This window comes from Puma concolor, chromosome B3 (genome assembly GCF_028749965.1).
Source record: "Puma concolor isolate L17-30 chromosome B3, mPumCon1.1.hap2, whole genome shotgun sequence".
NCBI classification, from domain to species: Eukaryota; Metazoa; Chordata; class Mammalia; order Carnivora; family Felidae; genus Puma; species Puma concolor.
Genome location: NC_141672.1, coordinates 76,410,001 through 76,428,575, shown reverse-complemented (window position 1 = coordinate 76,428,575; position 18,575 = coordinate 76,410,001). Strand labels below are relative to the sequence as shown.

Genomic DNA, 18,575 nt, shown 5'->3' with positions numbered 1-18,575 from the left:
GTGTGTATGTGCACATTGCATAAAGCATATCGGAGGGATGTTAGTTCTTAAAATGTTTAGAATCTCTGGTTTTGGAACTTGCTGCCACATGGGAAAGCAAAGATCCGTAGGCTTTGAAATAGAAATTTAAGATAAAGATAAGAGCTTCAATGGAGAAGAATAACATTTTCATACGAAGTTTGAACTTATCCAATGAACCCATTATTAACACAGAAGATAATTTGAAATTAATTTTCTTGTAACTTAAGATGTAGTAAGATGCATAGACCAGCATTCTGAATTATATACAAATCATGAAGTCACTTTTTAGTTTCATACACACCTTTCAAAAGTTACAGAAAACGTTAGAGAAAACAATAAAATGCTGCTGTGTAAATTTACATTTAAAATTAAATTCAGATTTACATGAAACTGAATGGTATTCAGAGTTAAATCATATATAGAGAAATTGTTCCCCTAGAAGCATCAGCTCTAGATTTACGTTATTTATATTTCAACTAATTTATCATATATCTATGCTTTTTTGTCATAGCATGTAAAATACTTTTTAAGGTCTGTAATATCAGTTGCAACGACAGAAATATTCTTCTCAAAATTAAAAATTATCAGAAATTCTGTCTGTAGCATTATAGTTACCAACAATGATACTGCTTTCAATTATATTGATTAAAGTGAAGTTACTAAGAGTATAAATTTTGAGAACCTAGTAAATTAATTTGGAGTAAAGCAAGGCAGAAAAATATTATTATTGTCAAGATATTACACTACCAAAGTATTATTCTATTTTTAGTGTTTGATATATTTAATAGTTTTGATATATTTAATAGTTTTGATATATTTATTATATTAACCTATTTTAATAGATTAATATACATTTGATTCTTTTTTTAATGTTTATATTGAGAGAGAGAGAGTGAATGGGAGATGGATAAAAGGATAGAGAGAGAGAGAGAAAGAATGAGAGAGAATCCCAGGCAGGCTCCACGCTCAATTTTGAGCCTAACTTGGGGCTAAATCTCACCACTGTGAGATCATGACTTGAGCCAAAATCAAGAGACAGAGGCTTAACCAACTGAGCCACCCAGGCTCCCCATGCATTTGAGTCTTAAGAAATAGAAATATTTTTGGTTTTTTGGGTATCTTACAATACACTTTCATAAATTTTATATTATAAGAGACAAAATAACTTTATAGCAATACGTAGCTACCATTTACTGTGTTTTTAAATATCAATTAAGAGTAGTTTCATTGGGGAAGAAAAAGTATTGGGATACCATCCCACTACACAGATCCACTTCCAAGATGTGAAGATAATGCTGCAATTTACTTTATATAACTGAAAATATTAATCTTGTGACAAATGTGATTGATAGTATTTAAATTAAAAAAATATACTACCACAATATTATTGTATATTGTATTTGTATTATGGAAACTTTTTTTTCTTTTTTTTTTAATTTTTTTTTTTAACGTTTATTTATTTTTGAGACAGAGAGAGACAGAGCATGAACAGGGGAGGGGTAGAGAGAGAGGGAGACACAGAATCCGAAACAGGTTCCAGGCTCTGAGCCATCAGCCCAGAGCCCGACGCAGGGCTGGAACTCATGGACCGCGAGATCGTGACCTGAGCTGAAGTCAGACGCTTAACCCACTGAGCCACCCAGGCACCCCTGGAAACTTTTTTTATTTAGCAAATTTTCTAACAATGTTTTTGCATATTGTAAATTTATGTTTTTGTTTATGTATTATTATAAGTTCTATTGTGTTTTATAAGTAGAAAGATTTTTAAAAATATTTACTTATTTTGGAAGAGAGTGAAAGAGAGAGCATAAATGGGGGGAGGAGCAGAGGGAGAGGGAGAGAGAGAGAGAGAGAGGGAGAGAATCCCAAACAGGCTCCATGACCAGCACGGAGCCCAATCAGGGTGCAATTTGGGGCTGCATCCTTCAACCGTGAGGTCATGACCTGAGCCCAAATCAAGATGCTTAACTGACTCAGCTACCCAGGCACCCTTGAGCCACCAAGGCACCCTGATAAGTAAGAAGATTTTTTTTTTTTAATTTTTTTTTTCAACGTTTTTATTTATTTTTGGGACAGAGAGAGACAGAGCATGAACGGGGGAGGGGCAGAGAGAGAGGGAGACACAGAATCGGAAACAGGCTCCAGGCTCCGAGCCATCAGCCCAGAGCCTGACGCGGGGCTCAAACTCACGGACCGCGAGATCGTGACCTGGCTGAAGTCGGACGCCTAACCGACTGCGCCACCCAGGCGCCCCATAAGAAGATTTTTTTAAAGAGAGCTTTCTTTATATTTTATTACATAATATAATACTTTTTCCTGTTTTTGAAACATGGGGCCACAAATTTTCTGTTTCATTGTGTGCCACCAATTACATAGCCAGCTCTGCCTGGGAAGTTTGAACACCCAAGTTAAACTGGAATAAGGGAACTAGAAGCCAGAAAGCAATCAGGCTGTATGAGAAAGTATTTGTTGCTTTACATACGTGTGAGTAAGCTCATCCACTATGGAGCCAACCCCATCTCACTGCCTGTGGTAAATTAAAAAAATATATATATATTTTTTTAATTTTTTTTTTCAACGTTTATTTATTTTTGGGACAGAGAGAGACAGAGCATGAACGGGGGAGGGGCAGAGAGAGAGGGAGACACAGAATCGGAAACAAGCTCCAGGCTCTGAGCCATCAGCCCAGAGCCTGACGCGGGGCTTGAACTCACGGACCGCGAGATCGTGACCTGGCTGAAGTCGGACACCTGGCTGAAGTCGGATGCTTAACCGACTGCGCCACCCAGGCGCCCCCCCCAAAAAAATATATTTTTTTAATGTTTATTATTTTTTAGAGAGAGAGAGGCAGAGAGCAAGCAGGGAAGGGGCAGAGAGAGAGGAAGACACAGAATCGGAAGCAGGCTCCAAGCTCTGAGCTGTCAGCACAGAGCCTGATGTGGGGCTCAAACTCACAGACTGCAAGATCATGACCTGAGCTGTAGTCGGCCGCCCAACTGACTGATCCACCCAGGCGCCCCTGCCTGTGGTAAATTTTATACAGAGTGAGTAAAGTTCCATTTTATTCCATTTTTTCCTACAGATTGAGATCCTCCCTGAACTGTCTTTGGTCTCCCAGAAGAAAAGAAAACCCAGAGAGGATCTTATCCTGAAGACTCTGTCTCTGTTTCCGATGAGGCCCTAGGATTGGTTAGGAGCAACCTCAGACCCACAAGATCACATGTGGTTGTGGAAATGGGCTTGGGGTTCCACAACGTAGGCCATTTCTCCCCATTCTCACACCAGTCCACATGGCTCACAGCCAGTCCTCAAAATATTTGCTTTGTTACATAGTATAAAAGAAATTTAGAGCTGGCAGAGTCCTTAGAAAGGCTTTAGTCCACTTCATTTTATAAAACAGAGGCTGTATCCAAGATGACACTATGGAACAATTAGGTGGTCAATGAGCTGGGAAAGAAACTGGGTTTCCTCACTTCCTCTTTGGCATTCTCGCCCCTGCCTCCTTGCTGCAGGACCATCCTGCTGGGTAAAGAGATTGTGTCTAATGCAAGCCCAGCCACTTAGATCTCTGCAGTTTGGGTCTGGGAGAGCCGTGGTGCAATCAGTTTAATCGCCTGAATGGAGCGTTGCAATTTGTATAAATGTCTGACACCTTGGGCAGGAAAGAGGACTCAGGCTGAACCACTGTTATTCTACCAGCAAACTCATCTCCCACTCACTGGTTTCCGGAAGAGGAAGCCAAAGGTGTTGGTGTCATGCTAACATCTACATGTAATTCTAAGGACTTTCCTAAAAATAGCAGATATATGTATATCCCAGGTGGACATCTCTTGAAGGCAAGATGTGAATATAGAGCATTATTAATACGTTGTTATGAAATGTAATCACTGCATTGGGAGACCACGGGGGAATATCGTCCTCATGCAGCTGGCCATCCATGAATGTATTAGAAAAAGCCTTGCTAGGTCTACACTTTTCGATGATGAGTCAGGCAACATTCAATGAAATAATCACGGGGCTATGAATTTTGCCCAAGAAATGATTATACTTGTGCTACAGCTCATATATAGGACATTGTGCTAAATAGAGCATACTCATACTATAACGTTCAGTTCTGGATAACATAACTCAAAAGGGAAAATATTGACTTAAAGTATATGTCTCCAAGAAGAGAGAAATTCACCCAAAGAAGGTTTTGGGAATTCTATCCTATGGAGGAGGATGGATGAGTAAATAGAGGAGGATTCTGAAAATAGAGAAAATTTACATATGAAAACACACACAAATATATTTACAAAGAAACTAACATGTTGATTTTGATTCTTCATGGGAGTTGTCCCTAAAGTTTTAAGGGTGTCAAATGTGGATGAGGATTATATTTATCCTGAAAAATTCCAGAGGACTAGTGAGTACAATTTCAGGAAAAGGGCTTCCACTTAATGTAGGTGAGGCAGTCTTGATTTCTCAGGGATCAGTTCTCAGGATCAGTAGGCTAATTGTACTCTGCCTCTGGGCAGCCATGACAATATTTAGGCTTCTGTAGATTGTCTTTCTTACAGAAAATCTACAGGACTAAAAACTTTACCAATATCTTGGGGGAAATTCTCCATGGCAGTGGAGTTTGAGAGAAAAATGACAGAGTATGGAATCTGAACCAGCAGTGGTTCAGCTTGGCCAAGGCAGCAGAAATCTATGCCAGCAGAGTTGGCTTACACTTTATTTTATTTATTTTTTTTTTTTAAATTTTTTTTTTTTAACGTTTATTTATTTTTGGGACAGAGAGAGAGACAGAGCATGAACGGGGGAGGGGCAGAGAGAGAGGGAGACACAGAATCGGAAACAGGCTCCAGGCTCTGAGCCATCAGCCCAGAGCCCGACGCGGGGCTCGAACTCACGGACCGCGAGATCGTGACCTGGCTGAAGTCGGACGCTTAACCGACTGCGCCACCCAGGCGCCCCTAGTTGGCTTACACTTTAGAGGAACCTCCACTAAGGATTTGAGTCACTTACTGCATTTAGGACCTGGAAACCCTTTTGATATCAGAAAATAAAAACATCTGTAGAATAAATTTACATATAGCTACATGTTTTGAAACTGAAGCCCCATGTATTGTGAGAATTTCTATTCTTTCCCCCAATACTTTGCAGTATATAATCCACGTAGCAATAGGAGTAGATTTCTTATGGCATGTCAGATTTCCCATGACAAATCAACGAAGTCTATGGGTCAAATTCCTTCCTAACTCATGGACTTGTCCCCCTGCTCTTTTATCATTGACATTTTTAGGACAGTCATATTAACTGATGAAGATTCCGCATTTTGACTGCTGGTAATGTCACTTCTCTGGAGATTGCCAGGTCACAAGCAAGACCAGCTCAGAGGAGCAGAGTCTGAGATAAGAGGCATTTGAAATATTTATTCTTTGGCTTACATGTTCCTTTTAGGAAACTTTTTCTCCATAACAGACAAATGAGGCTGGTAGATTTGGCAGAAAGGGAAGGTTTTCTATGTTCTTTGTTTAAGACAGTGAATCATGATTCCTTCCTCGTTTCAAACATGTACACGAGGCCCATCATTGAATAAACGGCAACAGGATCTACTCTTTTGAACTTAACAGTGACTCAGTAGTGTGCAGAGGTATAAATCTTAATGTTTACATTCTTCCTGTGCATCTAGTCTCTAGTCTAGGATGTAATTTGTTTGACGTATTGCTGCCATTATGCGTCTGAGTCCCTCAGAGGCTCGGGGTAGGGGAAGAAGGTTTTCCCCAGTGAGTTCAGTACAGACGTGACCACAGGAGGGTGCACCCGAGCTGCCGCAGACCAGGCGTAGGGTCCATGGTAATGCATTTGCATGAGTAGGTCTGGCAGAAGCACAGTCGTCTCCTTATTGGCTGGTGGACACGTGGGAAACCACTCTGACTGATGCAGGAAAGAAGGGCGGGCCGGTACTAGAAGTAGCTGTGCTGGCTGGAGGTGGCAATTCTGAAAGTGATCGTAATTGTAATTGGGAGGAACCATGAGGACATCCGAGGGGGCTTTCATCACGCTCTTGTGGCTGCCACTGCACTGTGAGTTGAGTGTTTATGAGAAACAGTGTAATGAGTGGATAGTCTTGAAAAGTCAAGACTGGCTTTACTCAGGTTTCCTCCAGGTAGTGGAGAAAAGGGGAATTCTGAAGCATAATAACGCGGGAACTGCTCTCCTTTCTCTGACCTTTTCTTTCTGCACAGGGCTCAGCCGAGGAGAGAATGTGGAGCAGAGTCCTTCCACCCTGAGTGTCCAGGAGGGAAACAGCTCTGTTATCACCTGTAGTTACTCAGACAGTGCCTCAGTCTACTTCCCTTGGTATAAGCAAGAACTTGGAAAAGGTCCCCAGCTCATTATAGACATTCGTTCAAGTGTGGCCAAAAAAGAAGACCAAAGACTCACTGTTTTACTGAATAAGACGGCCAAGCATCTGTCCCTGCACATCGCAGCCGCCCAGCCTGCAGACTCAGCTGTCTACTTCTGTGCAGCAAGTGCACATTGCGTCCCAGACACCTGCTGCCTGCACCCAAACCTGTGACTGGGCAGCCCCTGTCCTTTGACACAGAACTTCAAGTAGATCGTTTGTGCTATTGTTTGCCTGCAGGTGGAAGCTAATGTGTTAGACATTAAAGCATAACTGAAGACAACTGGGATCGAGATGACCCAGACAGGGTTAGAACATTTCGTTGAATCATTGCTGCTTATTGGATTTTTGAAGGGAGTTAGTAAGGTTTTATTTTGCAATTCAGGTTTAAAGCTGATTTACATTTGCTGTTCAGACTCCTGTCATACAAACAGCTTCTTGGTAAATTGTCACATTCCTGTCATGCATTAGCTTTCAACCCTTATCTTTCCAGTACTGCAGATGTTGCTTTTGTTCTGTTATAAAACATTGTGTGCTAAATATAGAAAATATGTAAAAAGCAAAGTGTGAAATTGATAATTGTGTACCCAGCTAATTTATTATCAATGTTTCATTTACTCTCTTCTTAAATCCTAATGTAATTTGGATTCTGATTTTTTCCACTCAATGTTATATCCTGAATTGAGCATTCTCCTCTAACACCTGAGTTTTAATAGCTCCATGAGAGATTTTCAAGGGTCACAGTTATAATTTTAACTTCCTTACTCTTCTCTCTTTCTGGCATATTTGACAGTCCTTTCTGTGTGTTCTGATTATTTTCTTGTTGAGATAATGTGTCTTGGGATTTTCTTGAGAGCCCAGTGATGGTATGTATTTCATGTGTGTTTGAGGGAAATTAAAAGCAGAAGTGTTTTAGTGAAGAATTTGAGTGGAGAATTAGACTCTTCAAAATTTTGTTAGTATGTGCTTATATCTATACTCAAATAATTTAGAAGGGAAAGTTGTATCCTTTAATCATTTTCATATAGCACAAACTGTTTTACATAGTTGATCATCAGTAGATGTTTATTAATGAAAGAAGGAAAAGGTGAATTCTGCTATTTATTTAGAATTTTTATTTAAGCTTTGTGATTACATTAAATTTATAACTTGTGAAGAATAAACTCCTAAAATCTTTGGTTATTGAAGAATATAGTATTTACCTGTTTATCTATGTGTTTTTCAATAAAGCTCCATTGTTTTAAGGAAAAGAAACTTATTCCTAGACACTTAATTTTTATTGTTCCTCATGACTGAAATCTTTCTTTGTGGGATATGTGGGAATTTTTGTCATATACATTCATCATGCACCTTACTGAAGTGTTACTAGTGGATTGCAGAAGGCATTTAGATTAACATTTATTGTGTAGATAACTTGCTTCATGTTTTGATGGAATTAAACATTATTTGTGCAGGTGTTTTTAAGGTAATTCTTTTAGTGTTGAGGATAGAATCAATGTAAGGAAAGAATTTGCATAAATAGTTAATTCCCTAATTCTCCCAACCCTGCTCAAGGGCAGGGTATTTTCAAGATATCTCATATTCTTCCTAAGGATGGATATAATTGGTGATTTGGTATGGTGAGAATGATACCTCTTGGCTGAGTTATGGTGGTCAGTTATAAGCTAACTGGTTTGTTGTTGTAGGGAAAGTCATTAGGTTAAATTAGGTTTAAAATATCTGAATAAGAAAGGTCAGTATTGTAGCCCAACACCTCAGTCAGCTTGGATTATTTGATTATATGGTTATACACTAGCTCCTGTGCAGTAGAAGGAAGGCGACTCTTGATTGGTCTATTTCCTCCAAGACTGATAAGGAGTCAGAGGGAAGGGCAGTTTACATTTTACTGTTTTCTTTCTTCTTAAACTGAGTTAGAAGAGAGAAAGGGTGCAGTTATTCTTAGTTCAACTGCTTTCTCATACTTAGGCGAGAATGTATTCAACAGAAGAAAAGAAAAAGCTAGTCAGAGTGCAGAGTCAGTTCATAACTTAGATTCAAACATATTCAGGCTTTAAACCTTCATCGTGGTTGGCGGATTTGTTTCGTACTGCTTCTGGACAATTATCACAGATCAGTGGCCTAAAACAACAGAAATTCTTTCTGCCATTGTTCTGAAGACCAGAAGTTGAATTAGTTTCTCCAGGATGATATCATGATGCCAATAAGCTGTACCCTCTCCAGACGCTCTAGGGGAGACATTTTTCCTTGCCTCTTACAGCTTTGGTTGCTGCCTGCATTTATGGCCTGTGACCACTTCACTCTAACCTCTGCTTCCATGGTTTTGTTGATTTCTCTTTTTCCTGTCTTCAAGCCTCCCTCTGCTTCCTCTTAAAAGTACACGTGTGACTACATTTAAGCCATATAAACCAGGATTATCTCTTCATCTGTGGACTCTTAATCATATCTTCAAGGTTTTGATATAGTTTTTGTTTTTGTCCCCTCCTTTTTCACCTGACATTGTTAAATTTATTGTTCCTTATTTTGCCTATCACAGTTGGCAAAGCTAGTGCTTTCTTTGCCAACTGAGAAAATAATTCACAAGTTAGGCAGACTCCAATCATGAAAATAGAAACCACTGCAGTTATTTTATTTTTTTAGTATTTAAAAATTTTATTATAGAAATTATATAAAAAACTTACTCTTTGGGGTACAGTTATATCTGTGAATATTGAATTAAATGTTTTTTAAAGTTTGTTTACTGACTTTGAGAGATAGTGAGTACAAGTAGGGGAAGAGCAGTGAGAAGGAGAGACAGAATCCCAAGCAGGCTCTGCACCATCAGGGCTCAGCCCAACGCAGGGCCCAGACTCACACCGTGTGAGATCATGACCTGAGCCGAGATCAAGAGTCAGACATGTAACCGACTGTGCCACCCATGTGCCTCCTAATTTTAAAGTATACTTTAGATTCATCTAAGCATCATACAATCATGATACAGAATGACTTCATTGCTCCAGCCAAGTCCCTTGTTCTGTAACTTTCTAATCACACTCTTTCCCATCCATAACTTTTTGCACACCTAGTTTGTTCTTTCATATTTTTATCTTGTGAGAGTATCATATGAATGGAACCAGGCAATACATAGTCTTTTGATAATTCTGCGTCTTAATGGGAGGAAGTTCCTGCCACAGGCACCTGTATGATCTCTGCCTCTGAAGCCCCTCTGTTTCCTATCCCTGATTTTTTGAACTTGTAAGTTATTGTAAGAAATAACTCATCATTTCAAGTGTTTGGACTCTTTTAGAAATTAAATTTCTAGTTCCAGAAAGGAAACAGTATAGCCATTAATAATAGAGAAGTTCAATGGAGTGTTGGACCAACTCATGTATTCAGGTTAATACATTGTTCTTTATAGAAGTCTAGTTATATGAACTCTACTCTAAAATTTTCTGACATTTTAAGACAAATTTTATTGATTAAAAATCATTTTAGTCATACTATTTTGGGCATGGTTTTTTTTTTTTTTTTTTTTTTTTTTTTTTTTGGCTTTTCCAGGAGTTGACGTGAAGTAACATATCCAACAAATTTATTTACCTTTGTTGCACTGATTATGGCTTTGCAGAGCTGCACTATAGCATTAGGATGGGTATTGTCTCGAATAAAGGCCATATTCAAGTTATTTTATTAGTAAGAGAACAAAGTCAGGTAATTCTGAAATATAAAGTTTATCATTAAAGTGGGAATATATTTCTAAAAGGACAGAGACAAAAGAATGGAAAGAAGAGCATGAGAATCAGTGATGTCAAACACCAAAGAGAATTCTCTTCTAAATGGCCTTGGCTGGTGTTGTCTTCTTTGTGCAATAATGTTTGAAGTTTCTTGGGTCGGCACTCAGTTCTGTGAATGGTCTGCTTCTGCTGATTCTCTCAAGCACCTCAGTTTAAGATTCCTAATATGAGCAACATTTTCCATTTTGTCTATGAAGGATCCATGAGGTCATAAGAGTTGGTAAATGTGTAACCAAGGATCCGTTTTTAGTAATTTATCTGCTGAACTGGTAATAAAAAGTGCCTAATAAGGTCATTTTATACATTTCATTGGGAGTCTTTCCTGAGATTTTTGTTCAGAACTGATTAAATTAAAGTCCAGAGAGCATCTGCCTGGGATCAAAGGAAGAGTGTGAAGGGTTTATTGATCGAGTTCTGTTTGTGAAGGTTGGACTATGTGTGGGTTGGGACATCTGAGCTACATGGACTGCAGTGAGCAGTTTATGTTAAGAAAGCACAGGACTTCGTGAGGGAAGGATGCAGGGCCTGAGGCCTAAGGCTAACATGTACCAGGCCACACTAGTTCCAGGGTGTTTGCTATAGTAACCCATCTCAGTTTTTTTTTTAAGTTTATGTATTTATTTTGAGACAGAGAGATAGAGGGTAAGCAAGCTGGCAGAGAGAGGGAGAGACAGAATCGCAAGCAGGCTCAGAGCTGTCACACAGAGCCCAAGGTGGGGGGGCGGTGGAAGGGGCTCAAACTCACAGACTGTGAGATCATGACCTGAGCGGAGATCAAGAGTTAGATGCTTAACTGACTGAACCACCCAGGCACTCCCCACCCCCCATTTCACTTTTAACATTCCATTTGTTGTTCCACTATAAGAGAAGATTGGAGGTGGGGATGATAGTAGAGGCGAATTTTCTGTGTGAGGGCAAACCTTACCTAATTGTCCCAGAGAAACTTGCTCTGCTATAGAGAAATTAACAGAAACGGCACAGGTAGTAAACACAAAGTCCACTTGATATTTAGCTCTTTTTTTGTGATTGCTGTGATTTTCTGATAGGAGAGTGCTCAATCCATGTCATAAATGAAATGCTGTAACTAGTACACACTCATGGCTCCTGGAGGGAATGCAATTGTGTAAGTTCCTTATGGAGATACTCAAATGCTTCCTTGGGACAGAATTCCAGACCATATTCCAGCTTTCCAGATTTTATGGGATTTTGCTGGTTCCAAGACAGGCATGAACAGCCCCATGTTGATCGTCCTAGAGAGTTTCCGCAGCAGTGTTTGTTTCATGTTGCAACCAATTGTCCCTTCTGTGATGCGTGGTCTCTGCAGAGTTTTACAAGTGTTCAGTGGAGATCATTTGGCTCCACCAGGCAGCTGTCCTGGCTTTGCTATATCTTGTTCTCATGGATCCAGCAAGTCAAACATTTTTAGATTCTTTACAAAACTGGTGCCAAGTTTTCTACATCTAAGATGGAATTGTTGAACTTTTCCATGGATTTGTCTTTTTGTGTTGTAAGAGGTGCTTGCATAAGAACCTTGGTTAGAAAAGTGTGTTCAGTACAATGACTGCCTCACTTTTCCTAGCTCCTATAGTGTCTTTTGATTAAAGACTTTGTCTTTATGACAAAATTATTTTAATGTTTATTTATTTTTGAGAGGAGAGAGAGACCGTGAGATAATGACCTGTGCCAAAGTTCAACGCTCAACCGACCAAGCCACCCAGGTGCCACTATGACAGTTTTTGAATAGCATGAAGACATCCAATACTTCATGTATTTGCTGTCCCTTTCTGAAGGTTGCATGAGAGGGTTAAGAAATGTTAAAAAGTTAAGAAACCTCATTGTCTTCATAGTATTTGGAAGCTGTGAAGGACATTAAAAGCATATTCACTGACACTGACTACATAAGTTTTTGTAAATTGACATGCCCTAGAAATATCTACTAGTTCAGCCACTAGAATTCATATCGCTTCTGCTAAATGACGGGATTTTATAATGGAGTCTGGAGTGGTCATTGCATGACAAGTGTGGTATTGTCTCTTTCAATGTTTAAGATAAGATGATTAAAAATCTATTGATTCAGAATCTGGTCTGAGAGTCTGCAAAAGATTAAACCTGGACATGGACACTTCTTGGGTGACAGAAGCACAATCATGAGACTCCCTTCATTGGGAAATGTGTTAGAGTTGAATAATAGGAGGAGAAATTAACAATATTTCACATTTACTCAGCCAGCTGGTAGAAAAATGTTAGGTGTTTCCTGAGAGTTATAGTCTGTCACTTAGCAGGACAGTTGTACTGTATGTGGTTCCATCATTTTTCATGGAGACTGTAGTACAAACTCGGAAGATGCTTCAACCAACTTAGCTGAGGCAACAATGATTTTGAGATGAGGATGTTAAGCCTTGGCTACTCTTTCAGGAGACAGACAATGATGGGCAATAGATCTTTGCAGTTTGCCATGATGTTGAGGAATATCCCTAGGGCACACCCTTCCTTTTTTTTTTTTTTTTTTTTTTTTTTTTATTGCCGGAAGCCAAGCTATCCAACTAGCCTGATGGGAGGGCCAGGGCAGTGGACGGATCAGGACTGCACGGCTGCCCACCGAAAGTGAAGCTTCTTGTACTCCTGCTTTTATGTAATTTGGCCTTAGCATTGGCCAGGGTAGCCCCCCTACCAGTGAAAGTACCTGGGGATTTGTCGGTTGGGGAATTGCCCACGATAGGCCCCCTGGGTAAAGAACCATTGAGGAAAGAAATAAGATTCTGCAGAGAAATTATAAGGCCCTACATCTAGCCGCCACCCCCTACAAAGACTCCTCTACCTAACGGAAAGATAGCCCCATATATTTCCCAGCCAAGGAGGGGATAAATGCGTTCAAAATCCTCACTCCAGCAACAAAGGAATGTATCCATGGATACAAGTTACTCCAACCCCTAGGCCCACTTGGCCCCCCAGGAGGCATTCCAGATGATGATTGGACCTGGTGGGTTAAGGTATAGAATGGTTCATTAGTTCCTAGGTATACATTGTCTCTCTGGGAGCACATAAGGCGTGGGTTCCCAGGACCCTCTTGGCTCCCTCCCGGCACCCCAGACCAAAGTGAATACTTTTGTTCCTTGTACCGCAAATGCTTCAAAGAAACATTTAAGAAGTCATGTCCTGGAGGGAGGAGCCAAGATGGCAGAAGAGCATGGAAGCTTTTTGTATGTCTCGTGTCCGTGAAATACAGCCAGACCAACACTAAACCATCCTACACACCTAGAAAACCGATTAGAAGATTAACACAACAATCTGCACAACCTGAACCACAGAATTCAGCAGGTACGTGACACAAAGAGCTGAACTTGGGGAGCAAGAAGCCCCAAAAGGTAGGGAACCACTTTTGCAGATGGAGAGAGGACAGAGACTGGGGAGGGGGGGAGAATACGGGAAAAGCACCCCTCCCCAAAAGCAGGTGGACAGAAAGTGGACAATTGGAAACGGCCACAGGGACTAAACTAAAAAGGGAGAAAGGAGAAAGGAGAAGGTTTAAATGCCATTAAGACTGTAAACAAAGGGAGCTCAAAGGCTGCAACTCCGCAGCTCCCTACCTGGTGATGCTCTGGTGGGAAGGGCGAATCCTCAGGAACAGAGTGGGGTCCGGGAGGTTCTCGCGGGCCACACCGGGAAAAGAGTTCCACTGCTGGAAGGACGTTTGGTAGAGATGGTTGAAGCCACCTGGTCCCAGCAGACCCCAGAAAACAGCCACATTCGCTGGTGCTGGAACAAGGTCGTTAAGGTGAAGCCTGGTGCCAGATGTGTGTTGCGATTTTCCATGGTCCCTGAAACGCTGAGGCTACACTGTCTCGCGAGTTTTGGGGGTGGCGGGCTGGCACCTGGCCGCAGTCTTGGGGCACCGGCAACAGCAGGGTCCAGTGGGCGTTCCTGGGTACAGCTGACATTTGGCCATCACTCATTCGGCCATCTCTTGGTGAGACCCTCCTGCAGAGGGGCAGAGTGGGTCAAAGCCAGAGTCCTTCAGAAGTAAGGGGCCACGGAAAACAGCCGCATCTGAGACAAAACTCGGGAGAGAGGTACTGCCTGGGGCCTGGTCACGGAGAGTGGAAAAGCGGGGAGTGGACGAGAGCTGAAGACAGAGGACCGGTGTGTGACTGCTGATCAGGGAGAACAGACTGGGTGGCTGGGTGGCGCCATTTTTCACCACTTCCGCGCGTGCACATGCGCACTGAACAGCACTGCAACAATCCACCCGCGTAGGCTAGCAGCTCCATCTAGGGGAGAACAGAGCTGTTATATCGAGCCCTGCCCAACTGGACCAACTTCGCTCTTCAAGAACACAAACCTCACCGCTGGCGTAATTTATGGACTATAAAGAGCTACATGGACTGACCTCTAGGGGAAAACGAAGCAATTTCAGTCCTACTTCAATCTGTTAGCAGGTCATCTATTCAAACTTTTTTTCTCTCTTTCTCCTTTTTGTCTTTTACAATTCTTTTCCTTTTCTTGAATACAGAAAGAGAAAAAACTCATTTTTATTTTCAATTTTTATTTAAAATATGTGTCTTTAATTTTTATTACTATATTTTTTACTTTTGTGTAAATTTTTTCAAATTCTACTTATTTCCATCATTTAATTTTAGTCTACTTCAGTGTACTCACCTTTTCAAATTTTCAAACAATTTCCTTTTTCTTTTTGTTTTTTCTTTTTAATTTCTTTTCTTTTACTTGAATGCAGAAACAGAAAAATTTCATTTTTACTTTCAATTTCTTTTAAAAATATTTTTAAATTTTTTTTACTATATTTTTGGCTTTTATGTAAATTTTTCGAATTCTATCTTACTCCCATCATTTTATTCAGTCTACTACAGTGTACTCATTTTTCAAATTTTCAAATGATTTCTTTCTTTTTGTCTTTTTTTTAATCTTTTTTTCTCTTTTTCATTTCTTTTTTCTTAAATACAGAAAAATAAAAATTTCATATTTCTTTTTAATTTTTATTAAAAATATTTTTGTATATTTTTCTACTACATTCTCTACTTTTGTGTATTTGAGTCTACTTTAGTGTATTCATTTTTTTCAAATTCTCAAACGATTTTTTTCTCTCCCCCCCCTTTTTTTTGTTTCTTTTTATTTGTTTGTTTCTCTAATCTGTCAAACCACTTTCTACACCAATTTCAAAACAAACCTAGGATCTAGCATCATCTATTCAATTTTTGTGTGGGTGTGTTTTCAATTTTTAATTTTAATATTTTTTTAATTTTAATTTTCTTTTTAATTTCAATTTTTCTACCTCATTAATTCCTTTTCTCCCTTCAAAATGATGAAACGAAGGAATTCACCCCAAAAGAAAGAGCACAAAGAAACGACAGCCAGGGATTTAACCAACACAGATACAATAAGATGTCTGAACGAGAATTTAGAATCACGATAATAAGAATACTAGCTGGAGTCGAAAATAGATTAGAATCCCTTTCTGCAGAGATTATAGAAGTAAAAAATAGCCATAATGAAATAAAAATGCTATAACTGAACTGCAATCATGGATGGATGCAGCAGCGGCAAGGATGGACAAGGCAGAACAGAAAATCAGTGATATAGAGGACAAACTTATAGAGAATAACAAAGCAGAAAAAAAGAGGGAGATGAAGGCAAAAGAGCATGATTTAAGAATTAGAGAAATCATTGACTCATTAAAAAGGAACAACATCACAATCATAGGGGTCCCAGAGGAGGAAGAGAGAGAAATAGGGGTAGAAGGGTTATGTGAGCAAATCATAGCAGAAAACTTTCCTAACTTGGGAAAAGACACAGACATCAAAATCCAGGAAGCACAGAGGACTCCCATTAGATTCAACAAAAACCGACCACCAACAAGGCATATCATAGTCAAATTCACAAAATACTCAGGCAAGGAGAGAATCATGAAAGCAGAAAGGGAAAAAAAGTCCCTAATCTACAAGGGAAGACAGATCATGTTTGCAGCAGACCTATCCACAGAAACCTGGCAGGCCAGAAAGGAGTGGCGGGATATATTCAGTGTGCTGAATCAGAAGAATATGCAGCCAAGAATTCTTTACCAGCAAGGCTGTCAATCAAAATAGAAGGAGAGATAAAAAGTTTCCCTGACAAACAAAAATTAAAGGAGTTGTGACCCCTAAACCAGCCCTGCAAGAAATACTAAAAGGGGCTCTCTGAGGGGACAAAAGATGAAAAGTTATATATATAAATAAATAAATACCAAAAACAACAAAAGATTAGAAAGGACCAGAGAACACCACCAGAAACTCCAACTCTACAAGCATCATAATGGCAATAAATTCATATCTTTCGGTACTCACTCTAAACGTCAATGAACTCAATGCTCCAATCAAAAGACCTAGGGTAACAGAATGGATAAGAAAACAAGACCCATCGATATGCTGTTTACAAGAGACCCACTTGAGACCTAAAGACACCTACAGATTGAAAATAAGGGGATGGAGAACCATCTATCATGCTAATGGTCAACAAAAGAAAGCCGGAGTAGCCACACTTATATCAGACAATCTAGACTTTAAAATAAAGACTGTATCAAGAGATGCAGAAGGGCATTATATCATAATCAAGGGGTCTATAGACCAAGAAGACATAACAATTGTAAACATTTATGCATCAAATGTGAAAGCACCAAAATATATAAATTGATTAATCACAAATATCAAGAAACTCATCGACAGTAATACCATAATAGTAGGAGACTTCAACACCCCACTCACAGCAATGGGCAGATCATCTAATCAAAAAATCAACAAGGAAACAATGGCTTTGAATGACACATTGGACCAGATGGACTTAACAGATATATTCAGAACATTTCATCCTGAAGCAGCAGAATACACATTTTTCTCCAGTGCACATGGAGTGTTCTCCAGAATAGACCATATACTGGGACACAAATCAGCCCTAAGTAAGTACAAAAAGATCAAGATCATACGTACATATTTTCAGACCACAATGCTATGAAACTCAAAATCAACCACAAGAAAAAATTTGGAAAGGAAACAAATACTTGGACACTGAAGAACATCCTACTAAAGAATGAATGGGCTAAACAAGCAGTCAAAGAAGAAATTAAAAAGCATATGGAAGTCAATGAAAATGATAACACCACAACCCAAAACCTCTGGGATGCAGCAAAGGTGGTCAGAAGAGGAACGTATATAGCAATCCAGGCCTTCCTAAAGAAGGAAGAAAGATCTCAGATACACAACCTAACCTTACACCTTAAGGAGCTGGAAAAAGAACAGCAAGTAAAACCCAAAACCAGCAGAAGACAGGAAATAATAAAGATTAGAGCAGAAATTAATGCTATTGAAACAAAAACAAACAAACAAACAAACAAAAAAACCAGAACAGATCAATGAAACCAGAAGCTGGTTCTTGGAAAGAATTAACAAAATTGATAAACCACTAGCCAGTTTGGTCAAGAAGAAAAAGGAAAGGACCCCCCCCCCCCCCAAAATAATATCAAGAATGAAAGAGGAGAGATCACAACCAACACAACAGAAATAAAAACAATAATAAGAGAATATTATGAGCAATTATATGCCAATAAAATGCGCAATCTGGAAGACATGGACAAATTCCTAGAAACGTATACACTACCAAAACTGAAAGGGGAAGAAATAGAAAATTTGAACAGACCCATAACCAGTAAGGAAATCAAATTAGTCATCAAAAGTCTGCCAAAAAACAAGAGTCCAGGGCCAGATGGCTTTCCAGGGGAATTCTACCAAACATTTAAGGAGGAGTTAACACCTATTCTCTTGAAACTGTTCCAAAAAATAGAAATGGAAGGAAAACTTCCAAACTCTTTCTATGAAGCCAGTGTTACCCTGATTCCCAAAGCAGACAGAGACCCCACTAAAAGGGAGAACTATAGACCAATTTCCCTGATGAACATGGATGCAAAAATCCTCAACAAGATATTAGCCAACCGGATCCAAGAATACATTAAAAAAATTATTCACCACGACCAAGCAGGATTTATACTTGGGATGCAGGCAGGGGTGGTTCACTATCCAGAAAATAACTAACGTGATTCATCACATCAATAAAAGAAAGGACAGGAACCATATGATCCTCTCAATAGATGCAGAGAAAGCATTTGACAAAATACAGCATCCTTTCTTGTTAAAAACCCTCAAGACAGTAGGGATAGAAGGATCATACCTCGAGATCATAAAAGCCATATATGAACGACCCAATGCTAATATCATCCTCAATGGGGAAAAACTGAGAGCTTTCCCCCCAAGGTCAGGAACAAGACAGGGATGTCCACTCTTGCCACTGTTATTCAACATAGTATTGGAAGTCTTCGCCTCTGCAAACAGACAACACAAAGAAATAAAAGGCAT

General features: G+C 39.6%; 1 long non-coding RNA gene across 1 annotated transcript; it reads left to right on the top strand.

Moving 5' to 3' along the window:
* Positions 1–5,334: 5,334 nt before the first annotated feature.
* Positions 5,335–7,587, top strand: LOC147580106 (uncharacterized). The gene is made up of 2 exons (XR_015252537.1): positions 5,335–6,092; positions 6,255–7,587. It is a non-coding gene; the product is annotated as an uncharacterized LOC147580106 (long non-coding RNA).
* Positions 7,588–18,575: the final 10,988 nt, after the last annotated feature.